This window comes from Ixodes scapularis, unplaced genomic scaffold, assembly GCF_016920785.2.
Source record: "Ixodes scapularis isolate PalLabHiFi unplaced genomic scaffold, ASM1692078v2 PGA_scaffold13__105_contigs__length_92229423, whole genome shotgun sequence".
NCBI classification, from domain to species: Eukaryota; Metazoa; Arthropoda; class Arachnida; order Ixodida; family Ixodidae; genus Ixodes; species Ixodes scapularis.
In genome coordinates, this window is record NW_024609839.1 from 52,637,323 (window position 1) to 52,661,600 (window position 24,278).

Genomic DNA, 24,278 nt, shown 5'->3' on the forward strand with positions numbered 1-24,278 from the left:
GTCATCACAGCTACTTTATTGCCAAGAGGAGCAAGCGCAGGCAAGCCGGATGAGGTGTTGACCTTGAAATCCTTCATTTCATCGGACTTATTCCACCAGTTCTTGTCATCGCTCAACCCAGAAAACAGGCACCTGGACATATTTGTGCAGCCGCAATGCCTCGTACAAAACACGACAATGCTCACGACGTTTTTGAAACCTTTGTTATGTACAGTGACAATCTGGACTGACGGAAAAGTTCAGTTTGACTCATGCGCTGGTAAACTTTGCCACGGCTTTAGACGAAGTTACGTAAAGATCTTATATTTTGTATGTTATGATTTTCTTTCCAAAGATATATCGGGAATCATAATGGGCAATTATTACATGACAGTGCTAATATCTGCTGAGGGAGTGACGATGAAACCAACTGTGCGTGGTTCATACCAGAACGTTACGCGCATGCAACAATTCTATAGAACCAGTGGAAATTTCAAAATAACGCTGTCTAATGGCAGTGTACACATTCAAGACGAGTTCCGAGTTCAGTCTTTGAAAACCATGCTCAACGATCTAAATAATCTAACTCTTTGCAGCAAAGAAAGGTTGTGTCGTACTTGCTGTGAAAGAACGTGCACTGAAGGCGGCAGACTTGTACGCGCGTCTTTCCCAAAACAGCTGCATCTTAATGGAAGTAAAATATGTGTATTTGGGGACAAAGATTACGTAGGGCACTCAGCCAATGAAGTTACTATTGAACTACTGAAACATCGCTCATCTCATCTCCAACTCAGCAAGCTCGATTTTACATCGCGTGAGAGATTATCGGGGTCCCTAATAGCACTTGGCACGAACCCCACAGAACCTAATAGGGACACTGAGGTTGCACAATACATTGCTCCTCTTGGTTTTTCCTTTTTTGTTCCAAGACCGGAGCGTGTTCTGAAAGAAGCTGTCCTCATCTTGCCGTTTTCATGGCAGGTATGGATCGGGCTACTGATATCCATTGCGTTTCTTGTCCTGACCATTGTCTTGATCAACAAGATTTTATACAAGAACACGCAGGACACGTTCACTTTTTTATCTCCTATTTTGGCATCGCTTCTGCAACAAGGTGTTCGTTTCCACAGCGTGCTTCTTGGGACTCAGTCGTCCCGACTCGTTGTTTGCCTCATGATGTTGATGCTTTTCATTATGTCCACAGTTTTCAAAGGTCGGGTCACGTCACTTCTTACTTCTTTGCCGTTCCAAAGCGAGCCTCTACACTTCGACTCATTAGTCGATATTATACGGAAAAACTATCGCATTTGTTTTCTCAATTACAATGGGGTTGTCTCATATGACTCCGGGAGCATTCAAGACTACTACAATTTCAACCATTTGCTCAGGGCAGGTTCAGAGTGCTTCATTACTGGTGACGGCGGAGACAATTCAAAGGCTATAAAGATTAACAACGACAAAAAGGACACCTTCTTAGTTTCCACAGCACGCCCGGAGCACTTCGAAGGTCTTAGACGAGAGCTTCTTAGAAAAGGTTACGTCGAAGCTCTCGATCTTGTGTGTACGCAACTCACCGGACCCGAAATAAGGCGATCCTCTGTGTACCTGGACGACGTCAAGGGCACCCTGAGTCGTGGAGCTGAGACCGGGCTCTACACGAGGTCTGAGTTACTCAGCAAATTCAAGACCGCATACCGTCGAGAGAACAATGCTATGCCCGTTCCGGAGGCGGTGCTCAACCTTAGCGACCTTAGGCCTTTATTTCTGATCTGGTGCTTCGGAATTATCTTGTCGGTGCTTGTGCTCTTTAGTGAGCTTAACGTTTATCGTTCAGTGTGGAGGCGTTGTAGAAAGATAATGTCTTCGTTGTATTCGAAGATTCCTTTACTTTATCGTGCATCACAAAGGATGGACGTTAAATCCGATGGGCAAGGACAAATATTTGCTACTTAATGTAACACGGTTTATACAGGCGCCATTAAGGTGCGCACCGGATCGCAATGTTTTAAGTACCTGATTTCATGGTGGGGATATTCATGAAATATATTTTGGCGTTTATCTGTATACGTGAAGAGCAAATAATCACGGACTTTATTTTCAACGGCAATAGAGGCGACGTCCATCGTGTGTGGTGTGTGTTTCGTTGGACAAGGAATCAGGCAGACTCTTGAGTCTGAAGACCTACGAAATAGGGGCCTCTAATATTTTGCTTAGATGTGTTATTAAACCCTTCAGACCACTTACACTCCCCATGTGGCTGAGCAGTGTCATGAGACCCTGTCATGTAGCTTCCACGAACCGTGTTTGGCGATTTACATTTCCGAACATTCACGCCTACTGCATTTTTAACAATATTCTAATGCAAAACACGAAGACTGGAAAACCAACAATAATACGTTTTCTGGATAATATAGGCTTTAGATCTGGCCTTTGATCACATGCCCATTTTATTTCCCCTTGAACAGTAGCTCCATATGCGAATGAATGGTCGTTACAAATGCACGTTGGTGCACAGTGAAAACGACCATTTCTAGAGCGTTGTTGCAACCATTTCGTGGTTGTTTTTTAAAGCACATCTATGGTCCTTGCGGACACTACGTAGACATTGTGAAAATATAAAACTATATGATTCGACGAAGGTTTACTCTCTTGTTTGAGTGTCATACAAGTTATTTTGGGAATATTACGTATATTGACAATTTTATCGCTGCATTGGTCGTTCTCACGCTCCACCTACATAAATCTCCTTTACTCACCTTTCCAGCGGCAGTCTTGAATCAGAAGGTTTACAGCGCGCGTACATAGTATTGAGAGTGTACGTCATTGAATTTCCGACTTCACTGGGCTGCGGGTTTTCTCCTTAGTGGGCTGTGGCAGCCTGCGTGGGCGCAATGAACGATATACGAAATGCAGAGAAGACGTGCAAGTATGCTCCCGGCATAGCCTCGAACCTCGTGGCATAGAGGGAGAGAGTTGCTCGCTTCCTCCGACCAGGGCGTCTGCATCCTGCCGGCGCATATCGCATGTTTGCATCCGATTGTGCAGTCTTTCAACAAACATGGCGCCGGAGGTTGGAGTCGGTATTTTCCCCGCAACCTCCACCCTGAGAATTCATTTTTCCTTGCGAAGTGCTATTCTTGGCTGTGGTGACACTTCAGTCGCGTGTCGCGATGGTAAACCAGCAGGCACAAGAAAAAAACATATCAGGCCGCTAGCGGTATCGGCGTCATCGTACGTCCTCAGGATGGCAGAAACGTTTATGCTCAGTGTCTGTTTACATCTACGCTGGTGCTTTTAGAGCGTTTATGGCCTCGAACGTCGCAGGATTTTCGCGTACATGCATGTGCTCATGTTCGAGTAGGTACTGGTGCGTACTCTTTGTGCTTGTGGGCGTGTGGGTGTGTATGAGGAGGGCAAACGTTTACTGGGTTCCGACATATGATTAAACGTGTTCGGCATAGCTTTTCTGAGCGCTTACTCGACCTGTGTGATTTCAAATGCATATCGCATAGTTGCTGTTTTCGTGTGAGAAAGACATTCACTTCTAATATTGCAAAAGGAGAACGTGATGAGATTTTTTCCTCGTGGTAAAAGATCGTGTAGTGTTGAGGACCACGTTGTCGCAGGACAGTGTGTCGCTTTTCTTTTTCTATTCTGATCTGCAAGTATACCTGGCAAAATAAAAATAAATAAAGCTTGTGTTTATCAAAAGTCGCCTGTCTGATTGCTGTTATGCCAGAGAGGTACAACGCCATGCTTGTTTTGGAGTCCTGGCGAAAAGAGCTATTGGCGGCGGAGGAGCTGTTCGCTGCAATCTTCCTTGTGAGTACCCTGCACTCGTCGTAGGCTCGTGTACGTACGTGTGGTCGTAGCCGCAAATGACAGTCATAGCCAAAGCACTTGACGTAAACGTTTCAATCGGCCACAAGCAGGGGCTTCGGCACCGGGGCGTCGGAGAGGCTTGCTTGAAAAGTCAAAACCAGGACTTGTGAGCCTGACTGACGACAAGTTTAGAGCGAGCAAAGAGGCAACAGAGAAAGGAATGGAGCCCGACAAGACGACGTCGGCGAGCGCTTGTCTGCTTCTCCCGTGAGGAAGCAAGAAGCCCAGAAGATGGTGCTTCTGGCACACAGACAAAGCAGAGGAAGGTAGGACTACCGCGATGCTTAAAGGGATGGTAAATCGAAATTTGAATTTAAAAAAAAAAAAAAAAAAAAACAATACTGGAAATGTAGGCGGGACGCTACAATCCCTACAACACTACTAGGAAGCCGATACCTCAAATGGACGACCGTATTTTTGGAAAAAAAGAGGTCGAGATTGGGGGGGGGGGGGGGGGGGGGGGGGGGGAACCAGGCCGACGAGGCGCGTGACCGTAAAGATACCTAGTTTCCTCCTCTCTTCGTTTCGCTCCCTCAAGGCCGCGAGGCGGAGAAGACGCGAGGCCGTTCCCTCTCCTTCACTGAGAAACATGACGTCAACATTCCTGCCAAATGCGCCTCTTTTTCTGAAAAATACCGTCATCCGTTCGAGATATCGCTTTATGAGTGATGTTTTGGTGTTTGTAGCATCCCGCTGCACGCTTTTGCCGCGTGTTTTGGGGAATCCAGATTTCGGTTCAGCATCCCTTTAAAGGGACCATGAAGGCAGTTTCGAAGTTTTATTCGACGATTGAAATGAATGTCAGGCACGTCTCAGATACTGTTGACCAAGTTCTAGCCCGAACAGAAGTTCGGGTGCCGCACCAATCGAGCAAACAGGCGCGGTAATAATAGCGCCGGGAACGATGCCTGAGACCCCACCGAGGCGGCGGCAGAAAGGTGAACTAAAGTGCGCCGTCGAAGCGTGACGACAACGGGCTCCTCGTCTGGCGATTGGTTCAAACAATAGACGCGCTCTCGGTTTCGATTTCGGTGGTGAGATGTGATGAAAAAAGTTTATTTGAACGTTGGATAATCTTTTGAAGTTGTAGTTGGGAATTAATAGGTTTCATACCGTGTATAAAAGCATAATCTGAAGCGATCCCTCCGTTTGTCACTGGTTGAACGCCTCCCGCACTGCTACCTCGGGCGCGTAACAAGCATCGAGCAACCATGGACAAAAAAAAAAAAAAAGAAAAAAAAAGAGGTACGAGCGCCGGGGGTGGCGGACTTTTGGTTTTGGTTTCGTGCGTCGTTTCGTGTTCGCTTTGCGAACTGGTGTCTCACTGTCACGTTCCTGAAGTGACGGTGAAAGCGAAGGACGAAAAGGGTGCAAGCTCGAGCAAAGGGGAAAGGATAAGCTCGAGCAAAAGGGAAAGGAGAAGCTCGCGCAGGACATTCGACGACTGAACCTGAAGGGCGGCAGCTGACACGCGAACGCTCCCGGCAGCCCAGGCTTCGCTCCTGGTGAACCCTGGCCCCTGGCTCCGCTCCAGGTCTTCTCGCCGCCATCGAGCCGGAGCGACGTGGTGCCTGCTGCTCGCACCAGAAGCCCGGAGCATTGAACTTCGAGCTCGAAGGCGGACGCGAAGGGGTGTCCTCGCAACATTCCTGTCAACCCAGGCCGCGCACCTGGTCGGTCAAGCGACACCATCGAACCGGTGCTGGAAGGCCTAGAGCTCCTAGCAAGCTTGGATCCACACCAGTAACATCGAGGAACAAGGCCGCGTTCCGTTCCAAGCAAGATCGACGCTCGAGACTGTGAGTGTTCTCAGCGCGCGACCGAGACTGTCTGACTGTAGCTATTTAACCACTCTATTTTTTTTTTCCTTTCGCTTCTGCTTATAATTTTGTTTTCTGTTCTGCTTTCTTTTGTGCTTGTGAGTAAATGAATTTTTGTTCGTCTACTTATGTGTCGCTTCGTCTTTCGACATGCCCTCGTCCCCGCGGAGGAACATGACAATTGGCGAGCCTGCCAGGATGATGGCCCATTCTGACGTCTTGTTCTTCTGAGAGGTAGAGGAGCGTCGGAAGGCGAAAGGCATCCAGGGTCATGGAGGTAGAGAGATTAACGGCTGTCGGAAAGGAACGGGGCTATGATGGGCCTGAGTTGAAGAAATCTGTAGACGACGAAAGAGCTTGGATGAGAGAAGATGACACACTCAATAGGGTAACGAAACTCGGGCAGTCCTTGGAAATGGACGAGGTGTCACTGAAGAAGTGGCTAGAAGGTCACCTTTCGTTTGTAAAGCAAGAGTGGGAGCTGGAATGTGAAGAATGGGAAATGCTATGGCAAGGGACGGAGAATGGAGGTGACGGAGATTCCTTAGAAATGCAGGAATGTAAAAGAGAGACGGCCGCACGACTGTCGCGTCTCCAGGCAGAATCTCGTAGCCTGAAGGATATGATCGGGCTTTTGGAAGCCATGGTGACTTCAGCTCAAGATGCGATGTGCGCATCAGTTAAAGAGCGATCTGTTGATGGGAAAGTTGAGGGTGACTTGATAACAGCCCCCCATAGCCTGAGTGCAGACACAGAGGCGCCTGCCAGGGAAATGAGATTACTCGGGGAGACTTTGAAACCTTACGGAGGTTTAAGCTGCACCCCAGAAACGGCGAGAACTGAGATACCGAGCGTGCAGGACGCAGCCAATGCATTGTGGGTGGGAATTCTAGCCGGTGATGCTTCGGAATCCCGACAACGAGATAGCGGCGAAAAGTCCGAATTAAAGAAATGTCTGACTGAATCTCGTCGAACAAAACGCAGCATTGCTTCTGCGAGAGGACCACAGAGTCAAATGCCTAACGCAAAGCAGATCAGAGGAGGGCGGAGAGAGCGCTTCAAGGTATTCAAGCTTCGTCGCCGAACAGGAATCACCGGGCTGAGACAGGACGTACGCCACATAAGCAGGAGTCAGAGACGAGTGGGCCAGAAGATGCGGAAGCAAGTTCGGATACAAAAACAAACCGGAAGCCCTAGATGCTCAGAGGTTGAGTACGACCCTGCTGAGGCCAGCCTAGCACAGATTGAGTGTGACGCCAAAACGCGGTTAGGTCCTACACCGAGCTGGTCAGCTCGAAGGCCCAGGTTGGGCGGTTAGCTAATTTACATCAAGAAAGCTAATTGAATACTGAAATTTTGACAGGACTTTGTGCACAGCATGTCTGTAGCGTCTGCTGCGAGTCATAAGCTGCGTCATTTTTGTTTGTTTTTCGTCTTTCGATTTCGCACTTTTGTCATGGCGGTTTCAGTGTTTTCTTTTTAAACTTTCACTTGGCAAGTGAGTTATACGTGGTATTCGAACTCTAAACAAACTTCGGGTTTTCAAACTTTTATGATGATACTTCGCTAGTTCCAGGCCAGTTATTTGGAATCCAGTTTGTGACTGTTCGTTTTCTTGTCTTCTTGGACTTAGTGTCCAGTAATAGCTTACGGTATAAATTTAAGTTTCCTTTGAACAGTTCTTCAACTAGGGAAGATATCACTGGATCGCAAACTCATTGAAAGGGTTCAAGTTGTTTTTGTACGGGAGAACTTTCAAGGTACACACGACCATCAGCCTTTGGACGTTGCAAGATCAAAGTTTTCATGTAGAGTATATTAAGGGTAGAGACAACGTGGGGGCTGACTTTATGAGTCGCGTGTGAGGAGTCGTGACTAGCTTATATAATGCACCGGGAAGCTTTGAGTTCATTTGGAACAAAGTTAAAGGAAAGTTACTGTAAGGTTTCCAGAAGCAGACGTCGGGCCGAAACTTTCAAAGGATAAACTGCCAAGCCTGAACGAGCGTTATGAACAGTGTTAAGACTGGTGCGAATATCAAGGTCTTATTTTGTTTTTATGCGTGTGTGTGTGGTGAGCGTTGTGAGGAAGACCAGCGACGCCAACGACGTGACGCACATCTCGTCAGAACTTTGACCGCTATTCGCCTCAGTAACCGCTAATTCACACTGGAAGCGGATCCGCGTTCGCAAAGCGGTTGCGAACGCGGTTGTATAAAGATCCAGTGCAATTGCACGCGCACTCGATGGCATCAAGTGCGCGTGCAATTGTACTGGATCTTTATACAACCGCGTTCGCAACCGCTTTGCGAACGCGGATCCGCTTCCAGTGTGAATGAGCGGTAAGTGAGGCTCTTGAAGGAGGGGGGGAGTGTCACGTTCCTGAAGTGACGGTGAAAGCGAAGGACGAAAAGGGGGCAAGCTCGAGCAAAGGGGAAAGGATAAGCTCGAGCAAAAGGGAAAGGAGAAGCTCGCGCAGGACATTCGACGACTGAACCTGAAGGGCGGCAGCTGACACGCGAACGCTCCCGGCAGCCCAGGCTTCGCTCCTGGTGAACCCTGGCTCCGCTCCAGGTCTTCTCGCCGCCATCGAGCCGGAGCGACGTGGTGCCTGCTGCTCGCACCAGAAGCCCGGAGCATTGAACTTCGAGCTCGAAGGCGGACGCGAAGGGGTGTCCTCGCAACATTCCTGTCAACCCAGGCCGCGCACCTGGTCGGTCAAGCGACACCATCGAACCGGTGCTGGAAGGCCTAGAGCTCCTAGCAAGCTTGGATCCACACCAGTAACATCGAGGAACAAGGCCGCGTTCCGTTCCAAGCAAGATCGACGCTCGAGACTGTGAGTGTTCTCAGCGCGCGACCGAGACTGTCTGACTGTAGCTATTTAACCACTCTATTTTTTTTTTTCCTTTCGCTTCTGCTTATAATTTTGTTTTCTGTTCTGCTTTCTTTTGTGCTTGTGAGTAAATGAATTTTTGTTCGTCTACTTATGTGTCGCTTCGTCTTTCGACATGCCCTCGTCCCCGCGGAGGAACATGACACTCACCAATCATTCCGCGTTTATATGCAGTAGTAGGTTGCGCGAAAGGTCGGCTAAAGACGTGCGGTCGATCGGGCGACGTTAGTTTGCATAAACTGCCGACCGATGAAGCAATGCGCAGCATTGCTGCATCGGTCGCCAATCCAGAGTTGTGCGTCCTTAGCAGCATCTCCCGTTCAGTCGGCGTGAGGTCGCTGAACGGGAGCTCAAACTCGTTTGCGAGCGCGGCGTTGTCGTCCATTTCTTCCAGGTTTTCTTCACAGACCGCCGTGCACTAGAGCGAACCACGGGAACCACACAGAGTGTGCACTAAATCCTACCGATGCCGACAGTGCTCCCTGACGTCACTTCTCTTTCCAGAGGCGAAAAAGGGAAGAAATCTGAATGTTTGTTTCGGTTTCGCAAATTTATTTGCAGGTACAGAAATAAGGGTCACAACGTTCTAGAAAAAATTGTGTGGCATGCCAGGACCCCAATGCTTTCGAAAACACCTTCTTTTTTTAGAAAAATTAAATTGCCTTCATGGTCCCTTTAAAGGCCATCATTAGGAGAGAGAGAGAGGGGGGGGGGGGGGGGGGGGGCTTGGTGAGCTTGAGCGGGGATTTGGGGGTGCTTTAAAGAGGCAACAGTCTACAAGCTCCCAAATTTGACAACGCGCCTTCGATGGCGAAAGCTTTGCGTGAACGCATTGTCGAACCCGCAGTGTATTGAGGTACGAGGTGACACATAATTACAAACACAGGAAAAATCTTAAACGACTTTTTGACTGTTTTCTTTTTATTTGCACCGAGCCTGAGCGCACTGAACGAAGCAACTTAGTTAACTTTATGTTTTCTCGAAATTCGCTTTATTTTAAAAGTTATAGGCTTATGAAAATAACAAAATCAAGCAAAAAATAATCTCCTTCATGACATCCTTGGGGCTTTGTACACTTTCTTCTCACGCCAGAGGATACCCCTGGCCGCGGTAACTGAGGAATGTGGGAAGGGAGGGGAAGACGGTGGAGGCCGAGGAGAGAAGCTGCCCGGGAACGGGGCAGCACTCTCTCCTCGGTTGACGTCAGGACCAAAAACATCACGATTTCGTCCCATGCCGCGCGCGTTCGACACCACGGGGCGCCCCCATAGGAGGAGGAGGTTTCCGCGTCGTCCGGTTAAAATATGACGCACCGATATTCTCTCTCCGTGCCCGCTGGGTTGCCTGAACCACAAGAGACGTGGAAACCGCAAAAAAGGAAAGGAATTCAGTAGGCGGTCTAGAGCTCTGTGTTTGGGTAACTGAGAGGCTATTGTTTTAGGAAATCATTGTGATGTAGTTTGTTAATCTCACGTAGCACACATCCATCGTTTTTACTCGGTCGAGTACTTTTTCCGGTGGATGCCTTCTACAGCGGAGCTGTTAAGGGCTAGCTTCCCGAGTATCGTGTCCGTCAGCAAACAATTGATGACACTAAACTCTCTACAGCTACCGCCATCTATAAACAACGGCGGCAACTAGACAACGAGCTTGCAGGTTGTCTGGTTTCCGCTGTCGCTTATAGATGGCGGTAGCTGTCCAGCCTGTCCACTCTGGCTTGCCGACTAGCGGCCCGCCATTACTTCATTCCCGCCATAGCACAGATTCGCTGGTCTTCCTTCTTCACCAGAGTTGAAAGGCTGAAAGTTTTTCGGTGGATGCGTGGAAATGACATCTTTCAGCCGCACGTAGACGCTGCGCCACGCCAAAATCTTAGACACTATAAAGCGTTTTGAACCGACCCGATGCGCACGAGAAAAGTAATTACTAATTTACATAAGCCAGACGAGGACTTACAGTTAAAATCTGTGGCCCACGAGTATATGATGATCGGTCTTTACAGTGACTATCTAAGTCTAGCGCTGTCGCTGCGTGGCGATGATAAAAAAATCTGTGTGCGTGCCACTGGGCAGTGGCAATGCGAGCTCAAGACTTTCTAGAATTTGTTTTCCGCCTTTATAACCTCAGTTCATCATCCTATTAGAAAAATGCGTTTGAGGCGAAAATCAGTAAATAGTGAAAAAGTTGGAATGATCCACTCTTGTTGCAACCGTCGGATTCAAAAACGCTGGCCACGTCGCGCCACAACTTTTTTTTACGAAGAATATTTTTTTAATATTATTTTCTCCAAGTGCTACATGTTTCAACAGAACATAAAGAAGGAATAAAAATAAAATAATAGGCAATGATAACACTATAAAGACCAGAGCGTTATTCACTTTCGCGAAGAGCGGGGGTTCAACAACCAGAAGGCAGGTCTCAAATAAACGCATATACTCGATGATGATGGTTACGTAGAAAATCACCGCGAACAACCTAACAATTCTAGCGAATTACTAAGATTAGAATAATATTAAATTTCATAACGCCTTGTACGCTGAGACACTGAGTATATGACGTTTCCCTTGCATGATCGTCCTATTATGGCTCGGATTTCTGATATCGAATTGTTTATATGCGCCTTGCACGTGTCGTACGACGTTCTTTACCAGTGCCTCGGTACCAAGCGCCCTCTTAATGCAGTGGAAGCTATGTTGTCACTTGCCTCAACGAGCGTTTCAAATCATGATACGTTTGCCCACCCAACTTCACGCTGCCATGTGCGAAGGACGCCTGTTTGCAGGACAGTGTTACGTCAATGCAAGGCATCTATTCCGATATTTTTATTAGCTCAAATACCTTTGTTGTTTACTGTGATTGCATAAACCTCCTGTTTTGCACAAAAAAAATGAACGGGGAGGTTTTTTAACTGTGAAGGCGTCACGAAACACAACATGAGGGATTTCCGCACCAACGAAAGCCAAAGGGTCTTGGCTTTTCGGGTAGGAAAGGAAACTTCGCAGGAAGAAGACCTGGGTGGTACAGCCTCTCCTAACCCTAACGTCACCACGCGATAGCCCTCTCATGGTAACACTTCGCCTTTCGGTGCCTACCCTGTCCAGGGAAGGCATTCAAGCTGGTCCGTTGTCTGATTTATCTCTTAGCAAGCGGCAATGGCTCAATACCTGAGAAATCAAGTGACGTCATTAAAGTTGGAGAAGAGCACTGTACGCATACCTATCCTCATCTGGACTCCCTTTTTTAAACTAAAGTATTAAAAAGCGGCTGTTACAAGCCAAAAATATTGACAGTATCACTTAGCGCCCTTAGCATCAAGATGCGTGTTCGATGCTATTCGTGTATTGTGGAACCTGGAAGCACTAGGTGGGAGCAACCGGACCAGTCAGGTTAAAAGATCGGCGATGTGCGCGACCAAAATCGTCGCTGTTCTTGCAGCATAGTGATTAGCCGAAGTTTCCTGAGTTGACGACACGCACACAATGTTAGGCCTGTAAATCAGTGAAAGGCTCACGTCACAACAACAGAAATGCAGAGCCAGCTGGTGACGCACGATAAACAAAAGCCTTACACTAATAAACAACTTAGCTAGCCTAGCCTTAGTTTAAGAAACAGCCCACTAACAACCTAAAATTGTACCCAAACCGAGCGGAGCACGTGAAAAACGGTGTGGTGGTGCTGTGCCGCAAATCATATATAGGTAAATTACTTCCAAACAGTAATTTAATTACAATTACAATTACATTGCTCCAAAAGTAGTTTAACTACTACGTGAAAAGTAACTGATTACAATTACAAATTACTTTTAAAAGTAATGCAATTTCTTTATAATTACCTATTTCTGATAGCGACCCTGCTTAGGCCATATAACTATAAACGAGTTGTATAGAATAAAATACATTTGTTCATTCCTTGCCCCAATGTATGAGGAGGCCTAAGCATCGCTGCATAAATGTCATGTATTGTACTTTCCATTCATGAATTTTGTTAAGGTTGTTTGTTCAAATCAGCAAATCAGTTTATTTTTCTGCCACAAAAATACATTCGTGACAAGGGCGCTGGAAAAAAAGCTGCACGTAGCAGCTTGACGAGTCCCAGCGCCCCAATACAAAGCAGCAGCGGAACTGACATGAATACAAAAAAAGAACACAGTATATAACAATCGCAAAAAAAAACAGCAAAAAACCTCTACCTAAGTACACATATTTAGAGCTATCTGAAACGTAAATAGTGATTTTATATTACAAAATGTCTTGTATTGTACGACTGTTTACAGAGTATATATCAATTCCATGAGAAAAAAGAAGGTTTAACAATAGCGGTAATTGGTAGCGGTATCTCTGAGTGCCGAAATTTGTTCTAGATACAGGAAGACGCCAGGGGGGCCTATGACGCGATGCGTAAATGGACTCGTTTTTTTTCTAGTTTAGCAAGGTCTAACATTATGTTAATATTTTTTCTTACACATTGTTGGTAATTTAAAATCAATCTGGAAGAATACATATTGCCACCCGCAGAGCCGAGAAGGCAACGCTCGGTCACGGTCTTCTAGAAGATTCCCGGTCATTCTCGCAGCAGACGTAACTTTCCCTCTGTTTTGTTATTCTCGAAAGTGCCAGTTCATCCTCGCCCCGAGAGCGCGACGCTCGAACCTTCCTTGCCGAACTTTCGAGATAGTGACGCACGGTAGATAAGCAACTGCCTGCGACCTTGTCGAGTCAGTCTCAGTCTCGCTCGCGCTTTCTGTTTCGCCGCCGAGTCGCCGCCTGTTTTTCTGCTCCCTCGACGCTCTTTCGTTACTTATTTTTGGTTGGCACAAGTTCGCCCATTAAACCTTTATTTTCAGTTCAAGTTTCGCCTTCTCGTCGCCTTAATTCGTATTATATATCAATGATTTTATGTTTTTCAAAAAGAGGAAGAGAGTGATAATCACGAGGTACATTTTCAATTATTCTAACAGCCTTTTTCTGTAAAAGACGCAATTTGTCTAAATTGCTCTTAGTAGTTGTACCCCACACTAAATGGAAATAGCAGATTATAGAATGAAAAAGGGAATTGTAAATCAACCTTTTGATGTTTACGGGAAGTATATGCCTGTATTTATTCATAATTCCAACAACTTTAGAAAGTTTTTTATGAATGTATGTTACGTGATTATTCCATGACATTTGACTTGTTGAAAGTTTAGGGAAATGAAGTACTACGTTCTTACATTTTTAATAAATAATAATAAATTAGTTCACATGCTGGAAGCCACCAGACGCTAAAAAAAAAATTGGGTTGACAGACTGTTGTTATCCAGGCAAATAAAAATGCGACAATTAGTCATATATGAATATTTAATAATAAAAATATTAATCATTATTTCAATTTAAAGAAATGGTGGAGCAAAAGAAAAAAAGCTTCAACAAAAAGCTTGACTGGCCCTCAGCCCCATCGGCAGCCATTGAGCAAACAGTTTTCGTGCAATAAAAAAAACACCAACAGTCATATACAGAAAATTATACATTAGCAAATGGAACAAGAGAAACAAGACACAGAACGCTTAAATATGTAAAAAGATATTGCGCAAATCTTTAGGAGATATTGTTTCTAGATTTCTAATTTTTTTCTTCAAAGTTGTTTAGAAGCTTTGGAATCCAATACCGAAGCATTTGCTGCCAATAATTCGACCTGCATGTGGGAACCTTCCAATATCCATTATAGCCGGTCAAGTAAACCGTAATTTTTTTTTCATACAACTAGCTTGTTTAAAAGAACACTTATTTTCTGTTTTCATTCTTAATGCTGATTAGAAGTCTATAATCAGATAGCTTATGAATTTTAATATTTGCAGATTACTGAACATGGTCTCAATGTGAGAGTCTTGACTCGATAAGGTACGTTAAAAATGGTTCTCAACACTTTTTTTTTAAGCAGATAAATTTTGTTTAGGTTGGATGCCGTGATTGGGCCCCAGACAAGGTTTCAATAATTCGTGCGTAAAACAGGGCATGGTAAATAATTATTTTCACGCGAACTCGTAGAATTTGGCTTTGGCGATACGTTAAACCAACAACACGTGACAATTTGGAAACCAAATAATTCACATGGCTATCTCATGACATAATTTCACAAAAAAAAAGGACACCTAGTGTTTTAAAATTATCCACGATCTCTACAGGACTTGAGCTAAATACTATAAGCCTTGTCATAAAAATTTGTTTATTTTTCGGACGAAAGGAAATAGCCTTTGTCTTTTTAGTGTTATTGCTTAGTCCATTTACTTTTGCCCAAGCCACCAACCTCGACAAGGTAAAATTAACAGCATCCACAAGTTCATCGCTATTTAAATAGGAAATAAATATACTAGTGTATTTTACACTAGTATATAAAATACACTAGTGTAAATACTAGTCCATTTTAAAATCTACACGCGCTAATACGACCAGATTCACATACAAACATCATATGTTATTGTGAATGATGTACATTGAGTTGAAATTGTAATGGCTCAGAAATATATAAGAACCGAATTGGGGTCCCGAATTATTGGTGACAATAAAGTGCGAGGTCAGTCTCCAAAATGCGAGCGCAAATAACATCCGAAGTAAAACCACCCAGGAAATAAACTTCAATATAATACAAAGATACAAATATGCTACAGTGCTGGAAAAGGGACGTGAAAAACTGGCAAAAAAGAACAGAAAAATAACTTCATGAACAATTAAAATTCCCAACTTCGGCTGAAAGCTAAAGCTCAATTTTTTTTTATTATTATTATTTTAACATGTTTACGCTCTTTTTTTATTTATTTTTTTTTCTCGCACCGCAGACAGCGTTACACAGCGCCGTTGAGGTATACGCTCCAAAGAGGGTGGTCTATCAGCACCAAGGCTCACCACGCAATGTAAAAAAATAACAAAAAAAAGCGACGCTATTTTTGTTGTGCGTGCGTGTGCACCTGTGTCTGTGTGGTCGAGTGTGTCACCGAGCGCTAGCCCGCTTGTGCGAGCGCTGAGGCTTTCGAGAGATTCCGTCGGCGTCGCAAAGTCTTTCAAAAGTAATTGTGCCTTAAATATTGCAATTACTGACGTTAGTAGTAATTAAATTACAATTCATTTTAGCCGAAAGTAATTCATTACAATTACAAATTACAAAAAAAGTAATTTAATTACAGGGTGATTTCAGATAAGATCGACCAAAGGATGGCTAGTCGACATTTTCAAATCAACTGATGTTTTTATATGTTATTCTCTAGTGTCTGCTATGAACGAATCCAAACTTAGTTTTGACTAGAAAAAATACTTGGGGACAGGAAAAATCGTAATGCATGAGGTGGTGGACAGTTGCATTAACGCGCACTGATGGAGGGGGCCCGTTTGAGAGTGAATAACTAAAGCGATAACATTAGGAGAACTCTAATACGTTTTAGGCGCAAACTATGGGTATAGCTTGCTTGTAATATAAAGTAATCATATTTATTTAAAATGTATTTATTTTTCTAAAAATTGACAAACATGCCTGCTCGAACGACAAATGGCAAACTTTGGAGGTCTGTATCTCATGAAATAATTTAATCATTATGATATAATTTGCAGATATTATTCTACTAATATATAGCTAATATTTAAAAAATAACTAATGATACAATAGTTAGGATACATTTAGTCAAACATGGAAAAAAATCAAACAAAGAAAAATTCCGATGCAAATAAAAAAAAAAAACACCACCCTCGATTTTTTTTAAATTTAGGTAACCTGTTATACTCTATTTCGGCATTCATTTCCATTAAAACATGTTGCATCATTTTATTGAGAAAGAAGATACAACTCCCCAAAGTAGGGCCCTTTTTCAAAGCCTACACTTAGCAGTGTTTTATACAAGAACTGACCCTGAGTTCCAGTTTCATGAAACGAACACACATCTTTTATATATTTTTATTCAGATGAGGCCAATGATAACTAAAGAAATCGTTCACACACTTAAATTAAGGAGAAACTACTGTGTACAAAGAGGTATCATATTACGGACCAGTGATCCGAGAAAAGATCATGCAGCCATCGGCCACTAGGAACTTTGTTTACTTTATTCTCCTGCGACACTATATGCTATTCCCTCTTCCGCTCTACCTTAATCTCTCTCTCTCTCTCTCTCTCATATATATCCCTGATATATATCCAGAACAAAAACATGTTCAAGCATTCCCTTTCTGCGTGGTAGTGTTCTGTGGCTAGCAAAAATCATTTCCTCGCTAAGCTCACGATTATGGCAAAATAGTTGCCGGAAACCGCAGACGACACTCGTCGCTAGTTCTGGCAAAACGGCCGATACAATCTTTTTTTCGCATTTCCCCGCTCGCTGTCAAGGACAAGGGGGTTCGCTTCAACCAGCAAAACATGGCCGCCGACGCCTGTTTACTGAGCAGTCATGCCTGTCGCCATCTCACTCGCTGGCGTCACGGGCGATAATATCAGGCACAAAGGGGCACACCAACCGGCAGCATTATCCCCAAATACTCGAGCCTCGCGTAAATACATAGAGTGTAAACGCTGTCGCCATGTTATCGTAGTAAGACCGCCCCCCTCCCTCCCCCAACGGGGGACTGCAGTACGCGACGGCGTACTAACACAACGGCGACGATATCGACATCGCGGGCTCCGAATTTTCCCATAGTTCTACTCCACGGGCATTTCTCGAAACGCTTGATATTGTGTACGCCCGCCTGGAAGGATTTCAGGCGCATAGTTAAGATAAGGCGGTTCTCCGCTGCAAAAGAAAGCAATTTCACAAAAGCTTAAAAGCGGCGGCGACGCGTGTGCGGTGAACGCTTGTAGTTTTGGTGTAGACAGGGTGTGTGTGTTCTCGTTGTTGACACTAGCCGGCGATAAGGCACTGCAGGCGGTAGCTCAGTACAGCAAGGGCTAATCCGAGTGACCATCAACGTAACCCCACCGCCAACCCCTCGCGAACCGGTCGCCGACATGGCTCAGGCTGTGTCATGAACCACGTGGTAGAAGCTCGGGTGCTTTCATATCAGCGCGTGGAGGGACGACAGTGCGATTCCGGAAAGTCTTTTTCGAAGGCCGCTGACCACAATTTTTTGTCTGGAGACTTTCCCTCTTTCTTCCTTTGACGTGGATCAAGCTTTGCCGACAGCCTCAGTTGTGACCTCTCTTTTCAAATGTACGTTTGCAGTGAGTGAGCTCCTCAGCCTCGGACTTGTCACTTGTGCACCCAGTAGTTCTTTCACTTGGCAATTATATGCCATCAGTTGGGGTTTAATTTCTATTATTTATGTATACATTATGAAGACGTCCTGGAGCTCCGAACGAGTGTTTTGTGCAGATTACTTTTGCAAACACAAAAAGACTATACCAAAGCAGCGGAATTTTCGAAGTGTTGGCGAGTTGGACCTAAACTCGTTGAAGCAAATTCTTCCGCCTGACTGTTCCACCAAAGTGAGTGCGACGGACTACCTGTGCTACCATTGCTTCATGCACATCACTAAGGAGATCTCGATGCGAAGCTCAGAGCAGTGCCCTGACATATTTGTGCCAGCTGAAGAAGCAATTGAAGATCTAAATCGCAGCATACTACCTACAGATGTGTCGCCGCTGAGACAACCAAGCGTCGTAAGAAGTCGGGACAGGCCTGCCTATGTCAAGAGAAAGCAGACAGAACTGGAGCAGGTTGCTGTCAAGAATATACGCTCAAGGCTACGTATTGCGTACGACAGGGACGCACCATCGGGGTCGTCCGAACCAACATGCTCCACATGCACTGAGTGGGTGGACAACTTTCGGCAGGCCTTTGAAACCGCCACCTCTCTCCGGGAACGTTGTCAACTGCTTACACTCCTGCCGTCAACACTGACGAAGAATGAGGTTCAAAAGATGATTCCACAGGCCTCAATGTACCTCATCAGTAAATCCCGAAAACTCAAGGAAAAGCATGGCGTGTGGTATGAGCCGGATCCTTACACGAGGTGCAAGGTGAGCCCTGAGAACCTGTCTGCTGCCCTAGAGTACTTCACGAAAGACGAGCTACAATGTTCGCGCCAAAGTCCCAACCAGAAGGACGTCATCTCTGTCATGCTCAACGGAGAGAAAACGTTCGTGCCAAAGCGCTTCATGACACGCTCAATACGAGAGGCCTTCCGTATATACAAAGACAAGCATCCCGATTCCGGCGTTGGGCTAACGAAATTTTATTCGTTGCGCCCTAGATGGGTCCAATGTATTCCACACCAGGAAGTGTGCGTTTGTGTGCGCTGCGCCAATTATTATCTTTGTATTGCCGCTCTAGAGAACGTTGCAGGCTCAACATTCAACACTGGTGAAATGAACTCGGCATTTCTGTGCGACCCAGCAACAGAACTGTGCCTTCAAGGAGACTGTGATCACTGCCCAAAAGGCCAGTTTCTTACACTCCAGGAACTTGATATCCCGGAGGATGAAGAGATTGTGCTTGCAACATGGGAGTCCGGCGACCTTGTGAAAAAAAACTTTGGAACCTGAGACTTTCCTAAAAGTCATCCAAGTGACGGTTGGAAGTTGGTTACTTCACAACCATATCCGGCAAACGCAAGGTAAAGCGATCTACGATGAAAAACAGTGCATGCAACGCGGGAGCATTGTCTTTCATTTTGACTTTGCTGAAAACTGGACCATCGTGCTTCCTGACGAAGTGCAAGCATATCACTGGAAAAAAAAACAAGTTTCGATATTTACATGTGTAGTGACGACAAGAAAATCTACAAACAGCTTTGCCATCATCAGTGAGGACCTGTGTCACGACGCCGCTCACGCTTGCTTGGCTCTAGAAAAAGTGAAGGAGTGGGTTGAAGACAACGTTGCGGTATACTCGTACGTGACGTACGTAAGTGACGGCGCCGCCAGTCATTTCAAGAATCGCTACCAGCTTCACCAATTTGCAAAGGACGATTGCCCACAAGCCCAGTGGTTATTTTCTGCATCTGGACATGGGAAAAATGCATGTGACGGAGTTGGCGGACTCGTGAAGCACCAGGCCACGCTGAACAACCTGAGAGAACGTTCAGTAAGCGCAATTCAGACGGCCAGGACAATGGTGAGCGTTCTATCAAAGAAACTGAAAGGCGTGCATCTTGTATATCTGGACGAAAATGAGGTTGTTCGGTATCGTGAACAAAAAAAAAAGAAGAGTGGCTGACGGTGCGCGCCTTCCCTGGCATTCAGTCTTGGCACGCGTGGCGGCTCAGCAAGTCATCAACAGAAGGGACCTGTGACGTATATGTAGCACGGACAGTCGGATCTGCTTGGAAGCAACTTTATTAAATGGGTACAGCGAGGAAAACCTTAGCGTAAAGTGCCGAATTTGATTTCCCAAGGACTGCTCATTTTGAATGCAGGGACATCTTATTTATCACATTTTTCTTCACGGGGTATTTAACCTACTGTTTTTGTTGGTGGTTACTAATAATTTTTATCTGATCACTATAAAAAAAAATCCCAAAATGTTATCTTCGAGCAGGATAAAATATATCGGCTTGCCACGATTCATTCATACACCGAGAGCATCGAAGCTGCTCCAGTTAGGCACTATGGCATCCGTCACCTGAAATTGTTTGTAATCGTAAATACACAGCCAACCTAAATATCTTACTATTATATCTTTGTTTTTGTGTGTGGAAGTAAAGTTATTTATTTTACTCTAGATGTAAAATATACCGGAAGGTACAACTTCACACTGCATCATCTTTTCTCAAATCATTAGTCTCTAATATGATACCACTTTGTACGCTTATGTAAAATGCTGTATATAGTTTCTCCTCCCTTTTACTGTGTGACCAATCGCTCTTTTTATCAATGACCTCATCTGAATAAATGTATATAAAAGATTTGTGCAAGTTTCATGAAACTGGAACTCAGAGTCACTTCTTGTATAGGACACTGCTAAGTGTAGGCTTTGAAAAAGGACCCTACTTTGGGGAGTTGTTTCTTCTTTCACAGTGCAATGATGCAACATGTTTTTAATAGAAATGAATGCCGAAATAGAGTATAACAGGGTACCCAAATTTAAAAAAAATCAAAGGTGGTGTTTTTTTTTTTATTCGCATTGGAATTTTTCTTTGTTTGATTTTTTTCCCATGTATGCCTAAATATATTGTAACTGTTGTGTCACTGAGATACCTTATTTATTTTTTCAATAATAGCCATATATTAGTAAAATAATGTCTGCAAGTTATGTAATAATGATTAAATTATTTCATGAGATACAGATTTCCAAAGTTTGCCATTTGTCGTTCGAGCAGGCATGTTTGGCAATTTTTAGAAAACTAAATAAATTTTTAATAAATATTATTACTTTATATTACAAGCAAGTTGTACCCATAGTTTGTTTGTAAAAAGTTTTAAAATTCTCCTAATTTTATTGTTTTAATTATTCACTTTCAAACTTGCCCCCTCCATTAGTGCGCGTTATTGCAACTGTCCACCTCTCCCTGCCTTACGATTTTTCTTGTCTCCAAATTTTTTTTCTGGTCAAAACTAAGTGTGGATTCGTTTATACCAGACACTATACAATGTCATATAAAAACATCAGTTGATTTAAAAATGTCGACCAGCCACCCTTTGGTCGATCTTATCTGAAATCACCCTACAGTAATTCAATTACTATAATTGACCCCGTAAGTGATGACGTCACAAGATGGCGCCTGGGTCCAAAAAAAACGTTGCTAGGGGCGTTGCTATGGACTAATGCATGGAGACTCCACACGAGGCTAGATTTTCGCTTACAAGTAAGTAAATAATTTTTTGTAAGCAACCTAACTTCTTGATATTTAATTATGAAGATGTTCTTGTCATCTCAGCGTCGTATTTAACGATGAAAGCCATTTCTGAAGGATTCCACTCCGCTTTGCTTTGGTAGCAGACGACACGATAGATTTGCTGGCCTCTGTTGCAGCGGGCGTCTTCATTGAATTGCGTCGGTAAACGAGCAACACAAGCAAGCGCGTCGCAATGGCCGTAGAAGCCTCCGCAATGTGCGTTTTTTTTTGTTTTTTTTTTTGTTTTTTCTGAAGAACCCAGTTTAGTTCAGAGGGGCGAAAATCCCGTAAAATCAAACCACGTCATGCAGATCAGTTACGACGACGTGTTTGTTATTAGACAGTTTTAGTAGACCGTACGCTATAGCTTTGCGTACGCAAGGAGATTGCGGGTCGTGAGTGCGCATGCGTAGAACGCAATAGAAGGGCTAGCGTATTGCGTACGCACGCAACGCTGGGGATTTTGCGTTGCTGGCTAGCGGGCCTTGCGGGACGCTCTCGAGAGATCTCGGACCCAACGAGAGCGCCAGTTTCAAGATGGTGGTTGCCTCGACTGGCGCAGCAAGGGCGACGTGGTGTTTTCGAAGTTCTGTGTTATGTGAAATTGCGCGGTGTTCAGCTCGGCGATTCTTTCTGAGATTTACCGCGGTCGAATCAGATCGCCCTGCAGCTGAAGGAGTGTACAGTGGAAATGTTCGCCGCTCGCAGTGTGCGTCGACGCTGCGATCTGCTCAACGCTAAGCCTATTTCCACAGTTCATCGCCGACGGACGAACGACTCTAAAAGAAATCGCCGAAGTTCTGGCTATGAACTGGACATCAGGGTCATTAATTTCATTCCGCCATAGCATTGATAAAAGGTGCCGTTTCCACGGGACGACTGAAGGAGGCTACGTGATCGAATTTGGCTACGCACTCGTACTCGTAGCCTCTTTACCCCGCAGAAAAGCGCGCTTGACGAGGCAGCTGTGGCTTGGTTTAATCTGAAATAAAATGATTGGACACTTTTTCTTTTTCAATATTTCTTTCCAGGAGCATGGTTGCGCTAGTGCCACTAAATAAGCTACGCTTATTTAGTGGCTCTAGGTTGCGCTATAAGCACGCGGAATTTTATTGCTCTAGCAAATTTAACCAATATCATGTGCGGTGTTCACTCGAAAACGTAACGTACAACTAAATTCGGTCCGAGCAGGTCATTTTTAGCGTACGCTATACTATAGGAAGCGAGCATGCCGGCCGTGTCAGCCGTGTCGCGGCGGTCGCCTATTGTTCGCCGCGACCTACCGGTAGCAGCCGCAGGAGCATCGGGGAGCGATGGCGACGAACAGCACGGCAGACAGTGTCCCCGTCGTGATTACGAAGGAATTTAAGGCAGTTACGAGTTCGGAAAGTTCCTTCGGTAGCCGGTGCCGTCGGCGCAGAATCATCGGGAAGTAATAGCAACGAACACCACAGAGGACAGAGGGCGATTACGAATCCGGAAAACTTCTTCGGTAGCCGGTGCAGAATCATCGGGGGAAGCAATGGCGATGAGCAGCACAGCTAGCACAGCGGATAATGTTCCCGGGGTTACGAATCTAGAAAGCTTCTTCCGTGGTACCAATATGAAGAAGAGAAAACTCCTTCGTGAATCTGGCCGCGTGTACGACGTGAAGGAGGTCCGTTTCGACGGACAAGTGGATGTCACGGAGCGCCGTACTCCGCTAACAAAATTAAGCGTGCCCGCAAAAAAATGTAGTTGGCGTTGAGTGGACCGTGGTAATTATGTACGTTTATTTCTGAATCAGCTTGACAATAACTGGGCGATTTTTTTCGCGCCGTTCCGCGATTCCCACTGCTATCTTCCTGTAGGCTGATGGAAACATCCAAGTGTGCTTAGGGGGGCGACCGCACTCCGCTTCTCGATTCCGGTGAAGTATTTGCCGCATACTTTAGAGTTTGCCGTCGGTGTCGATGCTGTTCCCTCGTCGCTAGAATAGAAAAAAGTTAATTGTATTATTCGTCAGCAGCTTAAAGCGCGAACAGAAAGATAAGAAACGCCACTAACCTGTATGGACGCACAAGTCGCATCTGCAGGTCGCGCAGTACTCCGCCTCGTACGGCCGTACGGCTTCGAAGGGACGATGTAGTACTTCGTGCCGTGTGCGATCTTCGACGTACTGTAGCAGCCGACCACGCAGCAATTGTTGCGGCTTTCTTGGTGCGGAATAGCCATCTCAGAAATTACAACGCTAACCCACTACAACGCACAACCAACGCAGCGACTGGCAGAAGCTCCCCGATGCGATGGACCCGTTTGCCGCTAGGGGCGCCCTGGTCGGGGCTTGAATTAGATGCGGACGGTTCCTATTGCGTATTGCGTACGTAAGATCCAGCAACGCTATACTAAAACTGTCTATTGTTATTATTGAGGTTGTCAGGTTATTAAAAAAAATTGCATGTCTATCGCAATTTCGCTTTTTTTTTTTTTGTATACGTTAAATATAGTGGATGTGCTCTTTCGGTGAAGATCTCCATCGTACCCGCGATGAGAGTACAATCTGTAATAAGCTCACCTTATGTTTTTATCCAGTTCTTTCGCGTTTTGGGGTCTTGCGGAAATCTGAAGAAACTGCAAGAATCTTTCTCCACGCGATGGTTAGAACCAGGTACGAAGCACCCTCCCATAGCGCGAGTCCGCGAACAAAATTTGGGATCTTTACCGGTCGCCTGAAGTGCTTTTCTCACGGGTGCATTGCGGTTTTTTAGCAGACGATCATCTCGATCGACGCCCGGGCTTTCGATAAACCATATTTTGCATCGCACCCCACAATGAATTCTTATAAGTGTCTAAAACTCATTATAGACGCTTTCAGCGCGCGCCAGGTTGAGCCGCCATAGCCGACCTTCTCTTGTCCTGCCGAGATGCCGAGCCA